The following is a 19,585-nucleotide window of genomic DNA, read 5'->3' on the forward strand; positions in this document are numbered from 1 at the left end:
CTCTGCTAGAAGCAACTTTCTTGGTCTGGATATCAACAAAACAAAAACATACATTTTAACACTAACAAAATAAGCACATATATTTTCAATTAACTGGAAATACATTAGATTAGTGACACTGGATGGACAGGTTAGGCCTAAGCGTCTCCAAAACGTATACGCTCAATCAAATATTAACACTTTTTTTTCCAGATTAGTGCATTACATACATATATATGTATGTGGGTTTTCTATTGTACAAACCTAGCCAAAAGACTACAAAGCACTGTACAGGGTCAAGAACACAGTCAGCATGTGGTGGAAGAGTAGCTCGCTTGTGGATCATGACTGAATCATGATTTTGTTTTTTCAAAAAGTTGAGTATTCATTATTTCCTAATTTTGGGCATGGTTTGGGCTGTCTAAATGGATATGGAAATAGCATTCCAAATTGTTGATAAATAGACGGGAAAGGCCTTTTTCTTGTTTTTTTTCTCTTTTAAGCACACCTTCTTCTTCCATCTGAAGGGGTCCTTGCTGTTGTTGTGTGGAGAGTCACTGTAGAGGGTGAGATTGTCATCCAAGATGGTCATCAGAATCACTGAAACCCCAGTTGTGGTCTAGTGTTCTAGTTGGAAAAATGTAACCAAGAGATGCGTTTTTTAATCCTGGTGTCCCATTTGACCAACTTGTGTCCTCTTGGGTAATCACTTTTCAGAGTTGATTGCCAGGGCCACTGTAATTATGTGATTTTGCAGCAGCTGCATTTCTCCTCATGAGTATAGATTTGCAACATAATTAATCTTCTGCTGCATAATCTGCAGATTTTAACAAAACACATTTTTGTTTGTAGCTCAAGCGGTTCAAAAGTTCCTCAAAACACTCTTAAAACGCGCCAAATTGTGCTGTATAAATTGCCTTTTTGTGGTGCCTAATTTATACATCCCTCTGCATAATTTGACCCTCCCCTTACGTTTAATTCCAGGTGCCCTGCTTATTGCTCTGCTGCTCCCTTTTTGATGCGATAAGGAGCATTTTGATTAAATGTAAAAGCTGCTAGTCACTGTTGTTTTAAAAAAAATGTACTGAATTTTTCATGAGCGGAGGGAGGTGCCCAGTCACATGTTATAGTCACCTAAATTCAATACAGTAGTAAATATTTAGCCTTTGAACCAAGTAGCAGTGTACTGATTTAACTCACAGTTTGATCCTGGGCAAGTAACACTCTCCTTGTGCCTCGTCCACTGATCTGGCAATACAGTAGCACTTTGAAAGAGGCTTAATGTGAGACATAGACACTAACGGGCATATTTAAATCCCCTTGCGCCACATTAGCATAATTATTTTTTACATTAATGTGGCCCAACTAGGCCGAAATCCCTGTGCCACTTTTACTGAGTGGCCCAATGCATGCATTGCGCCACTCTGTAACCCTTTGCGTTACATTATACCTGCGCCAGGCATAATGTATGCAAAGGGGGTGTTCTCCCGTTTTGGGGGGGGGGGATAAAAATGGCGCAAGGAAATCTATGTGATTTCCTTGTACCATATTTTATGGCACTTTTAGTGCCTGCTCAGAGCAGGTGTTAAAAGGGGGCTTCCATTATTTTTAATGGGCCCCTATGTACTCTGCAGGAGTAGCACCAATATTTTGTTGCTACTCCTGCAGAGTACATCAATAGCGTCATGAAAAATGACGCTGTTGCCCCCTACCCTGTGCCGTGATGCACCATATTTTAATTTCAGCACACACACATGGTGGTGGGAGGAGGGGGGTGCTAAGGGGCACAGGGAAGCAGCACCCCTTTCCATAAATCTGCCCCAAAGTGCATACTCCCTGGCTGTGGTTAAGCTCAAAAGTCAAGTGTGAACCGGAAGTCAATAATGAGTAAAGCTTTCATGGAGCGTCTGCCTGCCACCCTCCATCTAACCAGGATGTGGTGTTGCTGCAAGAGCTGCCGACTTCGTAAATGAGGAGCCAGGTTCCAGTCATGGTGTCAACTGGTTGCGAGGCCCCATGTTAGTGGCTGAGTGCAGGGCCAAGTGCAGCTGCTCATGCCTGGTGCTGGCCCTGCAGGCTGCACCATCTGATTCATTCTGTTAATCCCATTCCACAAAAAATTTGTATTTGGACCCATTTGTCCCCATTCAAATTGCTTTGTCTGAGCACTCATTAGTTTTTCCTTAAATTCTTTCTGTTTCTTTTCCCGAAAGTCGATACTGTCTTTGGCCAGTTTCTAAATGTCATCAATGACCTTTGTTGACCAACATAATTCACTCTGCTGAATGTAATTGCTAATCTCTGATTTCAACCCATTCACCAACACAGAGACGAAAGCCCCAACAGCATCTTTTTCTGGATTTTCGACTCTGCTATGCTTCCTGAATATCTGCATCAACCTTTTGTAATAGGAACACACTGACTCTTTAGGCTCCTGTGTTGTTCTCAAAATCTTTATCAAGATAATGTCCCTGTCTGGAAATTGTTTCTTTAAATACTCAATCACTGCTTTTTACTTTTCAGCCACATCTAGTGATGGTGCATTGTTGGTACCCTGTCTAGGTGGTTCCTGTGTTGTCTACCCTGCAACCTCCTTATAGTCCAGCCACAAGTCTCTGGCAACAGCAATTTCAAACAACAAATTCAAATCTATCCCCAACATTGGAGAGAGACATGTTAATTAATGTATCGAGTCATACCACTTTTGCCAAGTCCTCTCTCAAGTTTGGAAGTTTTTGCATTAAAGCAAACAAATCTGCCTTTGTCCATGGAACAAGCACTAGATTCCCTCCATGTACTTCTCTGAAAGGAAATTCAGCCACTATACTTATTCCTACTTTTGAATAACTTTTTATGCCTCTTCCCATTTTCGCTGTTCTTCATTGTAGGAAAGTGCCACTGTTGGCATGGTTATCTCCCCCCACACACACTTTTTGCCTTATATTGATGCCAACCTTGATTGAAGGTATGCTGGGGTCCTGCTAACCAGTACCCAACACCAGTGTTCTTTCCCAAAATCTGTACCTTTGTTTTCACAGTTGGCACACCCATGACACACTGTTACGTCCCTTGTAAAATGTACCCCTGGTACCAAGGGCCCTGTGGCCAGGAAGGGTCACCAAGGGCTGCAGCATGTTTTATGCCACCCTGGGGGACCTCTCACCAAGCACATGCACACTGCCCCTGCAGTTGTGTGCCCTCTGGATGCCATGCCCCCAAACCACTGCCTGTGGCATAGGTAAGTAACCCAACTAGCAGGCCTTACAGTCCTAAGACAGGGTGCACTATGCCACAGGTGAGGGCATAGCTGCATGAGCAATATTGGGAAGTTTGGTATCCACCTTCTCAACACAATAAACCCACACTGATGCCAGTGTGGGATTTATTGAAAAATGCACCCAGAGGGCATCTTAGAGATGCCCCTTGTATGTTAGCCAAACTGCTAGCGCAGGACTGAACAGTCTGTGCCAGCCTGCCACTTCCAGAGGAGTTTCTGACCACATGGGGTAAGAGCCTTCGTGCCAGCCTGTCCTGGGTGGAGGTGCTTCACACCTCCCCACTGCAGGAACTGTAACAGCTGGTGGTGAGCCTCAAAGGCTCACGCCTGTTGTTACAGTGCCCCGGGGCACTCCAGTTAGTGGAGTTGCCCACCCCCGAACAAAGCCCCACTTTTTGGCAGCAAATCCAGCTGGAAAATTAGGGAAAACAGGACAACCCCAGCTAGGACGACCCCCAAAGTGTCCAGAGCTGAAGTAACCCCCTTGGAGGACAGGGACCAATAGGGTTAGGATTGTGTCCCCCTCCCCAAAGGGAGTGGACACAAGAAGGGTGTAGCCACCCTCAGGGACAGTAGCCAATTGCTACTGCCCTCTGACGCCTAAATCCAGCCCCTAAATCCAGGATTTAAGGGCTCCCTGTAGGAAAGTACCAACTTGCCTGGCATGTTACCCCCATTTTTACTTGTGTGTCAGTTTGTTTTTGCCTGTCTCGCTGGGATCTTGCTAGCCAGGACCCCAGTGCTCATAGTTGTGGCCTGAATGTGTGTTCCCTGTGTGGTGCCTAAGTGTGTCACTGAGGCTCTGCTAACCAGAGCCTCAGTGCTTATGCTCTCTCTGCTTTAAAATTGTCATTGCAGGCTAGTGACCATTTTCACCAATTCTAATTCCCTAGTATATGGTACCTAGGGACCCAGGGTATTGGGGTTCCAGGAGATCCCTATGGGCTGCAGCATTTCTTTTGCCACCCATAGGGAGCTCAGACAATTCTTACACAGGACTGCCACTGCAGCCTGAGTGAAATAACGTCCACGTTATTTCACAGCCATTTTACACTGCACTTAAGTAATTTATAAATCACCTATATGTTTAACCCTCACTTGGTGAAGGTTAGGTGCAAAGTTATTAAGTGTGAGGGCACCCTGGCACTAGCCAAGGCGTGCACTACATATAGGTAAACACCTATATGTAGCTTCACAATGGTAACTCCGAATATGGCCATGTAACATGTCTAAGATTATGGAATTGTCCCTCCATGCCAAATCTGGGATTGGGGCGCCTATCACATGCATCCCTGGGCTCCAGCATGGACCCCGGATACTGCCAAACCAGCTCTCTGGGGTTTTCACTGCAGCTACTGCTGCTGCCAACCCACAGACAGGCTTCACAGGCTTCTGCCATCCTGGTGTCTGGGCAGCCCAATCCCAGGAAGGCAGAACAAAGAATTTCCTCTGAGAGAGGGTGTTACACCTTCTCCCTTTGGAAATAGGTGTGAAGGGCTGGGGAGGAGTAGCCTCCCCAGCCTCTGGAAATGCTTTGAAGGGTACAGATGGTGCCCTCCTTGCATAAGCCAGTCTACACCGGTTCAGGGATCCCCCAGCCCCTGCTCTAGTGTGAAACTGGACAAAGGAAAAGGGAGTGACCACTCCCCTGTCCATCACCACCCCTGGGGTGGTGCACAGAGCTCCTCCAGTGTGTCCCAGATCCCTGCCATCTTGAATGCAGAGGTGTGATGGCACAATGGAGACATCAGAGACCCCTCCTGATAGGTGCTTACCTCTCTAGGTAGCCAAACCTCCTCTGAGGGCTACTTAGGGTCTCTCCTGTGGGCTTCTCTTCAGATAACAAATGCAAGAGCTCACCAGAGTTCTTCTGCATCTTCCTCTTCGACGTCTGCCAAGGATCGACCGCTGAATGCTCCAGGACGCCTGCAAAACTGCAACAAAGTAGCAAGAAGACTACCAGTGACATTGTAGTGCCTAATCCTGGCGGATTTCTCGACTGTTTCCTGGTGGTGCATGCTCTGAGGGCTGTCTGCCTTCACCCTGCACTGGAAGCCAAGAAGAAATCGCCTGTGGGTTGACAGAGTCTTCCCCCTGCTACCGCAGGCACCAAACTTCTGCTTCACCAGTCTTGTGGTTCCCCTCTTATCGTGACAAACTTGTCTCTGGAACACAGGAGCTGGATCCAAGTGACCCCGGCAGTCCAGTGGTCCTTCTGTCCAAATTTAGTGGAGGTAAGTCCTTGCCTCCCCACGCCAGACACTAATCCTATGTACTGCGTTGACTGCAGCTCCTAGGGCTTCTGTGCACTCTTGCAAGGATTCCTTTGTCCCCAGCACTCCGTCCTGCATTACCCAACTCGCTGAGTTGATCTCCGACTTTGTGGGACTCTCCTTTGAAGTGCTGAGACGACTGCTGTGCTCAGATTTCATGAACCCCTGTTCAAGTGCTTCTGCGGGTGCTGCCTGCTTCTGCGTGGGCTCTCTGTGTTGCTGAGCGCCCCCTCTGTCTCCTCATCCAAGTGGCAACCTCCTGGTCCCTCCTGGGCCCGGGCAGCACCCTTTTTCTTCAACCGTGACCTTTGCAGCTAGCAAGGCTTGTTTGCGGTATTTCTGCATGGAAACAACTCTGCATCCTCCAGCACACCGTGTGATATCTTTTGTGCAAAGGAGAAGTTCCTGGCACCTTTCGTTTTTGCAGAATCTTCGGCTTCTTCCACCCGGAGGCAGCCTTTTTGCACCTTCATCCGGGGTTTAGTGGGCTCCTGCCCCCCCTGGACACTTTCGTGACTCTTGGACTTGGTCCCCTTCCTTTACAGGTCCTCAGGTCCAGGAATCCGTCTTCAGTGCTTTGCAGTCAGTTGTTGTCTTTGCAGAATCGCCTATCACGACTTTAGTGTGTTCTGAGGAAGTAGGGACACTCTACTCCTACTTTTCAGGGTCTTGGGATGGGGTATCTTGGACACCCTTAGTGTTTTCTTACACTCCGTGCGACCCTCTACACACCACACTAGGCCTGGGGTCCCTTTGTGGTTTGCATTCCACTTTCAGAGTATATGGTTTGTGTTGCCCCTAGGCATATTGCATCCTATTGTATTCTACAGTGTTTGCACTAATTTTCTAACTGTTTACTTACCTGATTTTGGTTTGTGTGTATATTTTGTGTATTTTACTTACCTCCTAAGGAGTATATCCTCTGGGATATTTTGGCACATTGTCACTAAAATAAAGTACCTTTATTTTTAGTAACTCTGAGTATTGTGATTCTTATGATATAGTGCTATATGATATAAGTGGTATAGTAGGAGCTTTGCATGTCTCCTAGTTCAGCCTAAGCTGCTCTGCTATAGCTACCTCTATCAGCCTAAGCTGCTAGAACACTACTAATCTACTAACAAGGGATAAATGGACCTGGCACAAGGTGTAAGTACCATCAGGTACCCACTATAAGCCAGGCCAGCCTCCTACACTCCCCTGAGCCCAAGTCGTCAGATTCCTGGCGACCTGACAAGAAAGAAGAAGGACTGCTTAGCTGCCCCCTCAGCAGAGAAGAAGGAAGACGATAACTGACTCAGCCCCAGCCCTACCAGCCTGTCTCCTGCTTCAAAGAACCTGCACAACGGCAGTGACACATCCAGCGGGACCAGGGAACTCTGCCAAGCTCCAGAGGACTGCCCTGCACCCAAAAGGACCAAGAACTCCTGTGGACAGCGGCTCTTTCCAAGAAGAACCAACACTCAAGGACTCCAGAACCACTCCGAACGAGTGAGTCCTGACCATTCTGCACCCGACGCCCATGGCCCGTGTCCATGTGGTCCAACCGACTAGAGAGGGTCCCCAGGCGATTGTGAGCAAGTGCATTCCTAGGTTGACCTCTCCACCCATCCACGACGACGGCTGCAGAGGAAATCCCCAGGACCCCCTGACCTCAAAAGCTTTGGACGAAGATATATGACAACTAAAAGACCACTACACCCACAGCCCCCAGGCCTTGGAGAACCCAACCTCTGGCGCAGCTAGGTTCAGCAGGCTGTCCTCCTCCCTGTCCAGGCTGTGGTTTGTCCAACCCAACCCCTTGGACCTCGCCTGCATCATCTAAGTGACCCCCGGGGTCCCCTCATTGACCAGCATTGGGATCCAACTCCTTGTTTGCACCCGGCCGCCCCAGTGGTGCTGAGGGTGCGTGTTTGGTGCCCACTTATGCCCCCCCCCCCCACAGTGCTCTTCTAAACTCCCCAGGTCTCCCCTCCGAGCCGCGGGTACATACCTGCAGGAAGGCCCGATTCTAAACACCCCCTCCATAGGAGCCCAAGTTAAAATTACTCCTCTTTGGCCTCTGCACCCGGCCAACCCCGTGTTGCTAGTGGTGGGTGTTTGGGTTTAACTTGAACCCCGACCAGTGGACTTCCTAAAACCCAGAGGCTGGAACTGTAAGTTTTGTACTTACCTGCAAATCAAACTAACTTTTCTTCCCCCAGGATCTGTTTCTGAAAATTGCACTGTCAACTTTTAAAACAGATAATTGCCAATTTTTCCAAAACTGTATAACTTATCGATTTCAAACAAAGCATTTCTGATATATGTGTGAAATACAAATCTATTGAAGTACTTACCTGCAACTTGAATCTTGTGGTTCTAGAAATAAATTAAGAAAATATATTTTTGCTATATAAAAATCATTGGTCAGGAGTTAAGTCATTGAGTGTGTGCTACTTCTATTGTCTGTTTGTGTACAACAAATGCTTTGCACTACCCTCTGATAAGCCTAACTGCTCAACCTCATTACCACAAAAGAGAGCATTAGTATTATCTACTTTAGCCTCTGTTAAGCCTGTGGGGAACCCCTGGACTCTGTGCACACTATGGTGGTCAATATGACATTGGCGGTGAGTGATAACGTGGCGGAAATATCGCCAACATGCCGGTGGACATTACAGCCAAATTATGACCATGGCGGTGAGAACTCCCATAGACAGCCAATGTACCACACCATCCACCAGGGCATTAACACCACACACGACGGTGGTAGCCATCAACAGCCAGGTGGAAGACAAAGTACCACCCACCATATCACGACTCAGCACACTGCCGCGATTTCCGGGGCGGAACCAACGCCATCAAAAGCCTGGCGGAAACACTGCACAGAAGACGAAAGACTCACCATCAGAGACACAGAGAAGGACAATGCCGCCATGGAACCAGAACTGCAAGTCTTCCCGATGCTCTTGTACGCCATGCTCCACCTGGAACACCAACGCCGACGGAGACGCCGACGGTGAGTATAGCCGCCTAGCACACAAGGGAAGGAGGGAGGAAAAGGAGAGTGACACACACACACCAGACACACACACACACCACACACAACCAGCTGCAGACGGCCCACGACACATGGCATAATAATACAAGGACAACAAGAAGGCAGTAATGAGAATGTATTGAATGGGAACAGCCACCAAATGAACCAATTGGATAGCAAAGAGATATGTACAAATGTCCACAAAGGGCCAATGTCCAGTTCAAAGTACTAAGGGCCCACGTGGCCACAGGTCACAGTCCAAGGCCCAACTTGTTTCTTGACATCATCCGCATAGAACTCTGCAGGGGCATCATTTTGCAAGTGGGCAGGCACCTCAGGGGCATGTGGAGTGGGGGGCACTTCAGCCGAAGTCGGGAACTTGCCCACTGGTTCTGGAGGGGGATCCATGCCTATTATCTTTGCTGGGGAGTGCAAGGTCACAGTCTCTCAGGTGGGTAACTTGCCCACTGATTCTGGAGGGGGCTCCATGCCCATTATCTTTTCTGGGGAGTGCCAGGTCGCAGTCTCGCAGGTGGGTGACTTGTCCACTGTTTCTGGAGGGGGCTGCTTGTACAGCAGTCCTTGGAGGGTGGCCTACATGCCCTCTGCTGGAGGTGAGGGCTGCACTGTCTCATCTGGAGGTGAGGTCTGCACTGTGTCAGCAGGTGAAGGTACCTCCTGTCTCAGCAGATGTTAAGGGCTCCTTCCCCTTCATGGCAGGAGTCGAGGGCTTCTTCCCCTTCATGGCAGGAGGTGAGGGCTTCAACCCCTTCATGTCAGGAGGTGAGGGCTTCTTCCTTTTCATGGCAGGAGGAGTGGACTCCTTCCCCTTCATGGCAGGAGTTGAGGCCTCCTTTCCCTTCATGGCATGAGTTGAGGGCTTCTTCCCCTTCAGGGCAGGAGTAGTGGGCTCCTTCCCCTTCATGGCAGGAGTTGAGGCCTCCTTTCCCTTCATGGCATGAGTTGAGGGCTTCTTCCCCTTCATGGCAGGAGTAGTGGGCTCCTTCCCCTTCATGGCAGGAGTTGAGGGCTCCTTCCCCTTCATGGCAGGAGGTGTGGGATCCTTACCTTTCCTGGCTGGTGGAGTGGGGTCCTTCATTGTCTTGCCTCCATGACTAGGAGGTGCCTCCCCTGTCCCCGTGGACTGTTTGGATGGGGTGCTGGGCTGGGTCGTTGGGACCCTGCTCTTACGGGCAGGGGAGAGGGAGGGGGAGGGGAAGGGAAGAAGTCAAGTTGGGCAAGGAAAAGCTTCTTAGGGACGGTGGGGCGGGAAGAGGAAGGAGGGATGGGAGTGGAGGTTGAGGGACTGGTTGTTGGAGGTGTATGTCTGCTGGACTTGGGTGCTGGTGCATGGGCAGTGTGCGTGTGTGAGGTTGATGGCTGTTGTGTGTCTGAGTGCTTGCGTTTGTGTCCTTTAAGGGGGGACAGACAGGGTGGGAGAGGACACAGGGGACGCGTGGATGGATGTTGTGGAGGTGTCTTCTAGTGAGGTGTGTGTGGTGCTTGGTATGGTGGTGGTGGATGTTGAAGCAGTGCATGGAGGGGGAGTGTGGACGTGACTGTAAGGGAGGTGGAGGAGGAGGGGGAGACATTGGAGGCAGTGGATGTGGTTGTGTGTACATCTGTCTGGTGTTTGAGTGAGTGCTTGTGGGCTGAAGTGTGGTGCCTGTGTTTGACTGTGCCACTCTTGTGTGATGTCTTGTGTGCATGCTTGTCTGTATGTGTACATGGGATGGGTTGGGGTTGAGGAGACTGAGACTGGGAAGTGGTAGTTGGAGGGGAGATAGTAGGTACAGGGACAATGGCTGCCATCATAGGGGAGGCCAGAGCCTGAATGGATCTCTATTGGGCTGCCAGTCCACCGTGGATGCCCTCCAGGAATGCATTGAATTGCTGCATCTTAGATGCCAGCCCCCTTGGATGGCATTCACAATGGTTGACTGCCCTACAGAGATGGATCTCAGGAGGTCAATGGCCTCCTCACTCAGGGCAGCAGGGCTTACTGGGACAGGGCCTGAGGTGCCTGGGGCGATGGAGATGCCCACCCTCCTGGGTGAGCGGGCACGGGCAATTTGCTGAGAGGCTCCTGGGAGGGCGGTGCTGGTTCGGGGGATGGTGACTGTACCTGTAGATGGGGTGGTGACAGAGGTGTTCGCCACCACCAGGGAGCTTCCATTGGAGGAGGTATATGAGTTGTGTTGTCACCTACTGTCTCCACTGTGGTGCTCCCCTCGCCCTCTGTCCCACTGGTTCCCTCGGTGTCGGTGGACTGTGCCTCCTGGGTCCAGTGGGATGCAGCTCCCTCTGTTGCCGGTGCCCCTGCTCCTCTGCCAGATGATGCTAATGCACACTTGGACAGGATAAATCAATGCAAAAAGTACACTGTTCCTAACTCTAGGGTGAACAATTAAAGTTTAGAAGCTAGAGCCCTCACACACCCAAAGGGTGTCATGCTTCATCATCGGGAAGCTCCTCGTCAGACCGGCAGGTGCAATGTCTGACGGGCTCCCCTTTCGGGGGCTCTTTGCCGGAGATCTTTTTATGTATGGTGGCTGCCGTTGAATCAAGAAGGTCAGGCACTCAATATGGCAGGAGAGTAGAGAAAATATTAAGATTGATTAGGGACCCCTCAACTGGTCTGTTTACTGGCAATATAAAGGGGTCACGATCAAGATTAAAAACATAGTTAAGTGGACAATGAGAATAATGCTCAACCACTTAAAAAAGCCTGGAGTACTGGGAAATTGTCACCTGACCCCTAGGGTCTGGTCAACATGTTTCGCGTAAATGCGGTCATTAAAGATCCTCTAACGCTTCATCAGGACCTATATCAAATTAGACTTCTCCTGGCTATATATAGATGAACTCACTAACCTATTATGTATGTGAGAAAAATTAGGTATCAGTCACTTACATTTTGAGTAAACTGTCCCGTCAAAAGTCTCAAACAAAAAACGGGTCGCCCCGCCCTCTTCGTGTGGGGGGCCCCTTGGGAAGTAGCACGGTCCAGCCTATTATTTTAAATAGGCGTCCTCGATTCGGGAAACCTACCCTCGGCGTGCTCTCCCTGGAGACTGATACCTAATTTTTCTCACATACATAATAGGTTAGTGAGTTCATCTATATATAGCCAGGAGAAGTCTAATTTGATATAGGTCCTGATGAAGCGTTAGAGGATCTTTAATGACCGCATTTACGCGAAACATGTTGACCAGACCCTAGGGGTCAGGTGACAATTTCCCAGTACTCCAGGCTTTTTTAAGTGGTTGAGCATTATTCTCATTGTCCACTTAACTATGTTTTTAATCTTGATCGTGACCCCTTTATATTGCCAGTAAACAGACCAGTTGAGGGGTCCCTAATCAATCTTAATATTTTCTCTACTCTCCTGCCATATTGAGTGCCTGACCTTCTTGATTCAACGGCAGCCACCATACATAAAAAGATCTCCGGCAAAGAGCCCCCGAAAGGGGAGCCCGTCAGACATTGCACCTGCCGATCTGACGAGGAGCTTCCCGATGATGAAGCATGACACCCTTTGGGTGTGTGAGGGCTCTAGCTTCTAAACTTTAATTGTTCACCCTAGAGTTAGGAACAGTGTACTTTTTGCATTGATTTATCATATTGGGAGTACGTACACTGGACCTATAATTCTCCCGATCCCTCCTTTTTGTTGACACTTGGACAGGATGACAGAAATAAAAAGTGGGGGAGGGGGGAAGGTAGCACTAGGTCAATTTCTGCACCAACACCACAGAAGGCATACATAGTATCGTCACACACAGGGATCAAGGTTTAGCACTATGCATTGCACTGCCAAACAATTGCCTAGATGCCACAGCAAGATGAGGGCCATCCCACCGCCAACTGCACCCCTCCTGGGACCCACTAAGCCATGTCTGACAGTGAATGCAGCCTAGCTAGGTTACCTTGATTTCCCTTATAAAGATTACCCTTGAGCTGGATCACACTGCATTGTCTAGCCTGCCATTAAGGGGCCCACACTAACTGACACCCACCACCCAGATCCCATGCCACCTAACAATTATTGTTGTAATGGCCGTTGTACTCACTCCCTTGTGGCTGCTGTGATGCCCTCAAGCGCCCATCTAGCTCCGGGTAGGCCACCGCCGGTATGCGGGCTATCAGGGGGATCAGGTTCCAACAGGCATCCCTTCCTCGTTGGGAGGCCATTCCCATCTGGGTCTCCGCGCTCTTCTGTGCCCAGCGTCTCAGGTCCTCCCACTGTTTCGGACAGTGGGTGCTCCGCCTGCCATAGATCCCCAGGGTCCGCACGTCCTTGGCAATGGCATGCCATAATCCCTTCTTTTGATGGACGCAGACCTGCAGAGGCGATACAGACGGGAGGACACCATTACACATATAATCCAGCCTGTCACACATATGGCCCACCAATCCCATTTCTATCACCATTGGCAGACACATCGCCAGCCGCCCACCATGTACACCACCACAAGACCCCCGATGACACAATGCTTGCACAAACATCTCCAAGCATCCTTCGCACATGCATTGTGCCCAAGGTGTACTCACCTGTTGGTCTAGAGGCCCATACTGCAGTCCGTACTGAGGTAGGACCCCATCCACCAATCACTCCAACTCCTCCACAGTGAAGGCAGGGGCTCTTTCCCTGGTCACACGGGCCATGGTAGGTTCCAGACACAGGTCACAGCAGCACACGCAGTGTAGGTGTTTTCCTTTTGAAGGTCAGGAAACAAGTGAGGATTCTGATAGAAAATGGCGGTCACGTACGCGGCAGTGTACACCATCACCGCCGGCACTGATCCCTATTGGCCACTGTACTCCATAGAGCCCCATATTATCCAATGAGGAATTGCACAGTGGTGCAAGACCGCCTTTCGTCAAGACGCCCAACGTCTGTGGAGTTACCTCACTTCCACCTGTCCCTACATACAGTGCAGGCGGTCGCCATTTCATGGTGGTGGACAGTGATCAGATTAACCTTAACTGCCTCACTGCCTAGATTTGTACATACCTTGCCATTCCCACTGTCCCATCACGTAAGTGCACTATGTATACTGAGGTGGGGGTTCCGTTGTTCAAATCGTCACAGCCTACTCACTCTTGTGTCCCTTAGATACCTACCGCTGCGGATTAATGGGAGGTGAAGACAAACCCCCGTGTACGGACCCCTTGTGGACTTGGCTACACTGGAGGACAGGCAACTTATACTGACTTATAGACTGGACAGGGCCACAATCACAGAGCTGTGTGCCCAATTGGAGCCTGACCTGATATCAGATATCCGTCATCCCACAGGGATCCCCCCTCTTGTGCAAGTGCTATCAGTGCTCCATTTCCTGGCCACTGGTTCTTTCCAAGTGACAGTGGGCATGGCAGCAGGAATGTCACAGCCAATGTTCTCAATCGTGCTGGCTAGGGGTTTGGCTGCCCTGGTGAAACACATGTGCAGCTACATTGCTTTTCCTCAGGTGGAAGATTTGGCCACTGTGAAGGCAGGATTCTATGCAATGGGGCATAGCCCCAATATTATTGGGGCGGTTGACGAAACACATATTGCGTTTGTTCCCCCTCCCCCACGCCAGAATGAACAGGTGTTCATGAATCGTAAGAGTTTCCACTCACTCAATGTGCAAATGGTGTGCCTGTCGGACCAGTACATCTCCCACGTCACTGCCAAGTATCCTGGGTCGGTGCATGATGCCCCTGTCCTGAGGAATAGCAGCATCCCAAATGGCCCAACTACAGAGGGACATGGTGTGGCTAATAGGTGAGCCAGACTTCCCACCCACTGTATGTCTTCAGGTGTTATTCCAGTAGCATTGTGTAAGGCTAAATGTTGTCCCTCCATACTTGCAGGTGACTCTGGCTGTCCAAACCTATTGTGGCCCCTGACCCCTGTGAGGAATGCCAGGACAGGGGCTGAGGACCGTTATAATGAGGCACAAGGGCGAACCAGCAGAATAATTGAGAGGACCTTCGGCCTCCTGAAGGCCAGGTTCAGGTGCCTCCACCTGACAGGTGGATCCCTGTGCTACTCACCAGGAAAGGTCTGCCAAATAGTAGTGGCATGCTGCATGTTGCACAACCTGGCCCTCAGACGACATGTGCCTTTTCTGCAGGAGGAGGAGAGTGGAGATGCCCCTGTGGCAGCAGTGGACCCAGAGGACAGTGAGGAGGAGGAGGAGGCAGAGGATGAGAATGTGGACAACAGAACATCAGTTATACATCAATACTTCCAATGACACACAGGTGAGACAGTGGAACTGATCATTTCTGTGACTATTAATTTAATCTGTGTGACTGTAGCACGATGGCATTCACTTCCTTTGCATCTCAACTTACTGTCACCTATGGCTTCTCATTTTCCAGATGTTGGTGATATGACAACAATGTCCTGATGTGATCACTACAGCCAGTTACAGGTCATTAATTGTATGCTATCACAGCGTTCATATCATTTGCACTAGATGTGACTGTTCCCAAAAATACACATTTTCAACACATAAAACAGTGTCACTCAAATTGTGTTCAAAGGTGTTTATTGTAGTGCATATAATTGACTGAAAAGTGCAATGTGATGGGGTGATGGTGTAGGAAAGTCCAGGGTATTGTTCCAGTCTGTTTGTAGCACAGGTCCAGTGTCCAAGGGGCCATAGGAAGGGGAGCAAGGCAGTTCAAAGTGGACACAGTGACAGGGTGGGACACAAGGGGGACAATCAGGAGAGCCTCATTTCCTGGCAGTGGTCTTGGTGTTGGCAAGTGTCTCTGGCTTCTCTCTGGGTCTCAGGGAACGTTTGCGGTTTGGTTCACCTTCTGCAGGGGGAGGGGTGCTGGTGGCCTGTGGGTCCTGTGGCGTGGCCTCCTGTCCACTAGCTGCAGCAGAAGTGGTTGGCTGGTCAATAGACTGGCTAGTGGTAGGGACCCGCTGCTGTGCTGTAGATTCCTTCATGATGTTGGACATGTCTGCCAGCACCCCTGCTATGGAGGTCATGGTGGTGTTGAGGGCCTGGAAGTCCTCCCTGATCTCCTGATGGTGTTCCTCCTGCAGCCGCTTGTTCTCCTGCATGTTGTTCAGGATCTGGCCCATCGTGTCCTGGGATTGTTGGTAAGCCCCCAGGATATTAGTGAGTGCCTCCTGGAGAGTCAGTTCCTTCGGCCTTTCCTCCCCATGGGACACAGCAGTCCTCCCACCCAGTGTCCCTGTTGGCCTATGCCTCTGTCACCTGAACTGTGTGCCCACTGCCACTGACCCCAGGTCCCTGATTGTCTTGAGGGTGAGGTGTGGACTGGGGTCCCTGTACAGGTGGGCACCCTCTGATTGACGTGTTCTGGGGACCGAGGTGTGGGGACGCTGGGTGGGTGCTGTGGTGTTGGATACTGATGGGGGAAGCTCTGTAGTGGACTGTGAGTGGGCTGGGGTGACCGACTGTCCAGTGGTCCCTGATGGGCCAGGTAGTTCTTCCAGATCCAGAAGTTCAGAGTTACTGTCATCACTGGGGGCATTTTCTGTTGGGGGACTGGATAGTCGTAGCACCTTCTCTCTGCTGAGATTGGCTGGGGCACCTGTGGGGATGTAAGTGATGTATTATGCTTAATGCCTGTGACATATTGTACATCCCTATCCTCCCATCCATGGTTGCTGTTGCCCTGCCACCTTTGAATGTGTATGGTGATGTATTGTGGGATTGTTAGTACCCCTATGCTGTGCATGCTTTGGGGATGGGTGTCCATGCAGAGCTGGGAGGGCTGCCCATGCATTGGTATGGCATGCAGGGCTTGGCATTGGGGTTAGTCATCCACATTGGTGCAGTTTGTGGGATGGAATGGAGTGATGGGAGTGAGGGTGAGGGTGTGAGATGGCATGCAGGTATAGGAGGTGATAAGTAGTAAATGTTGACTTACCAGTGTCCAGCTCTCTAGCTACTCGAGTGAGTCCTTCTGAATGCAGTATTGCCAATACTTGCTCCTCCCATGTGAGCTGTGGGGGAGGAGGTGGGGGTCCACCGCCAGTCCTCTGGTGAGCTGGTGCCTTGCTGCCACAGAACGTACCTTCCCCCATAGGTCATTCCACCTCTTCCTGATGTCTTCCCTTGTTCTTGGATGTTGTCCCACGGCATTCACCCTGTCCACATTACTCTGCCATAGCTCCATCTTCCTTGCAATGGATATCTGCTGGACCTGTGCTCCAAAGAGCTGTGGCTCTACCCTGACTATTTCCTCCACCATGACCCGCAACTCCTCATCTGTGAAACGGGGGTGCCTTTGTGGGGCCATGGGTGTTGTGTGGTGTGTGTTAGTGTGTGGGTGTTGGGTAGTGTGGTTGGGTGTGCATAGTGGAGTGCATGAGGGACGTATGGGTGTGTGTGGTTGTAGTTGTTGCAGTGGTCTTGATGTCTGTCTAGGGGCAATGATTTGTATTCATAAGGGGTTGTGGGTAATGTGGATGTGTTTTTTTAGTGGTGTGGGTGGCTGGGTGTGGTGTGTGTATGAGTGTCAGGTGTGTGTTTTTTTAATTGGCCAGTGTTGTGTACTTTAGTATTTGGGTATCCATTCTGTGCGCGGCGGTGTGTACCGCCAATGGTTTAACGCCGTTGAATGTCCGCCGTGGTGATTTGTGGGTCATGATGTGGTGGGCGTTGTTTTGTTCGGCGTAATTGTATGGGTGTTGGTACCGCCACTTTAGCACTGACCTTTGGGCTGGCGGATTTGTGTATGTAGCTGTATTCTGTCGGTTTGGTGTGTGTTTGTGTCATAATATGGCGAACGGATTTACCGTCAATGTCATAATGAGGGCCTATATCTCGTTTTGATATAGTATATACAGAGCCAGCTTCCTACATTCATCTTTTTCTTATTTACTGTTCCCTTTTTCCATTTTTCTCAATATTTCTGTAAATCACTAATTTCTCTGTTTCTTAGTCAAATCTTTAATGTGGGCTGTCGGTGTAAAGAGACCCATTTCTTTAATTCATCATGTGTAAAATATATTTTGTCATTTCATTTGACATTTTTCATTCTGCTTATGCCAACACCTTAATTATCTTTCAATTTGTGATGCTCTTCATTGGCATACCGAGCTGCTTCTTTGATCCAATTTCCCATCTCATCAGCATTGTATGTCATTAGTCTGTCTAAATCCACATTGTCCTGAAGCATTTCTCCAAATTCTAACTTCAGAATGCCAATACAAACTTCCTTAGGTGATGGCTCTTTCACCACTGTCTCTGTAACCTGCTCTATGCGAATGCTGCTATGCACTGGAACAGTAACTGAAGCTTCTAATGGGATACTCGGTATAATTCCAGTCAGAGCTTGCACTGCCTCTATGTCATTTCCTCTACTAACCCCAACAGTAGCCTGAGTCGGTTATAGCTGCTCACCTGTATATGAAATAGGTCTCAAAATCTGCAAATCACTAAGGAACTTGTCATCATCATCATCTGATCCTTCACCATCTTCCTTTTCTTTCAACTGGCCTGTTTTTTCCTGCTCCATTTCTGTAATGACAACAGGAAATGTCTTGACCCTCTCGATTTTGTTCACTCACCATGCTTTTTAATGCTATACATTCAGGACTCTAACCAACTCCTAAATAATGTCTTAAATTATATGTCTGTTTTCTCTCTCTTCCTCATTTTCCATGCAATCAGATTTATAAAGCAATTCACATTGTGTGGTTATTGGCACTTCACTCAGGTTATACATAAGCGATGTAGAAATTTGAAGTGTATCAGCCTCAGTCTGTGATTAGGCGATAGGACTGCTGTCTGGCCACAACAGTAGGACAATTGAGCATCAGTGATTTGGGGGGGGGTGTCAATATCCTTGTCACAAGCTGTGCTGTCAATAAGGGACGCAGTTGGCGCAATGGATTGCATAACATTGTACAACTGAGTCACAAGGCTGCACGGAGAGGAGTTAGTAAGTATATGCTCAAGTGCCTGGAGTTTTGGGGGGAGAGAAGGGAAGGTATCATGCAGGGCCAGGCAGGCTGCTCTGAGTTGATGATGCAGCAGTGTCTCAAGCACTGTGTAGGGTGAGGCCGCTTAATAAAATGGTCTCTCAGGTATAAGTCCGAGAAGGTCCTGAGCTCCCTTCCGTGGGCCCTCGCTCTGGCGCCGGCATCGAGCAAAGGTAGCAGCTGGATATTGCGGCCGAGCTGTATGGAGGGTGCGTAGATACAAGACAGCCCTGCGTGCCTCAGCATACTGTCCCATGCCCAACACAGGCATTGCACTGTGTCAGTCTTACCCCTTGGTGCCCTATAGGGCTGAGGGAGGGCAGTGGCTAAGGGGTCTGCCCCAATGGCCACATGGGGCTAGACGCAGTTTGGGTAAACCCAAAAGGTAGGTACGACGGCTGGGCACAAATTGCATAGAGCGTGGCTCGGCCGCTCTGAGCATTTGATATGAGGTTGCTTGGAAGCACAAGTTAACTTTACAGGATTGGAATGTAGGGGGTCATAAGAAATGCGCTGTGAGAGGGAGGTTACATTTAGGAAGAGATACAAAAATGTGGATAAGATAATCATATTTGCTATTGTGATCCGCCCAGAAATGGAAAGTAGGACCCAGAACCAAAGGGGTAGTCTATCCTCCAGCCACGACATAGTGCAGTTGCATTTAGCTGCCCAGAGCTCGTTTGGGTGGCAGCTGAGCCAGATTCCCAGGCAGTGGACCGGCTCAGAGGCCCAGTAATATGGATAGGCTAGCAGGAATGGCTGTGTGCCGTCAGTGACATAGAATAGGGTGGATTTGGAACGTTAGCAGTGCTGCACCTTGCAGGAAGCTGGCCTGATGTGTGGTGGGTACCTATTGTACTTACACCTTGTACCAGGTCCAGGGTTACCCTATCAGTGAAATGTAGGCAGTGTCTAGAAGCCAGGCTCTCTAGAGGTAGCTGTGGGTGAGCAGCCAAGGCTTATCTAGGAGACATGCAGAGCTTATGCAATTCCACTATAGTCACACAGCACTTACACACATGAAAGAATACACTCACTGTTACAAAAATAAAGGTACTTTATTTCAA

The sequence above is a fragment of the Pleurodeles waltl genome, chromosome 4_1 (genome assembly GCF_031143425.1).
Source record: "Pleurodeles waltl isolate 20211129_DDA chromosome 4_1, aPleWal1.hap1.20221129, whole genome shotgun sequence".
Classification (NCBI taxonomy): Eukaryota; Metazoa; Chordata; class Amphibia; order Caudata; family Salamandridae; genus Pleurodeles; species Pleurodeles waltl.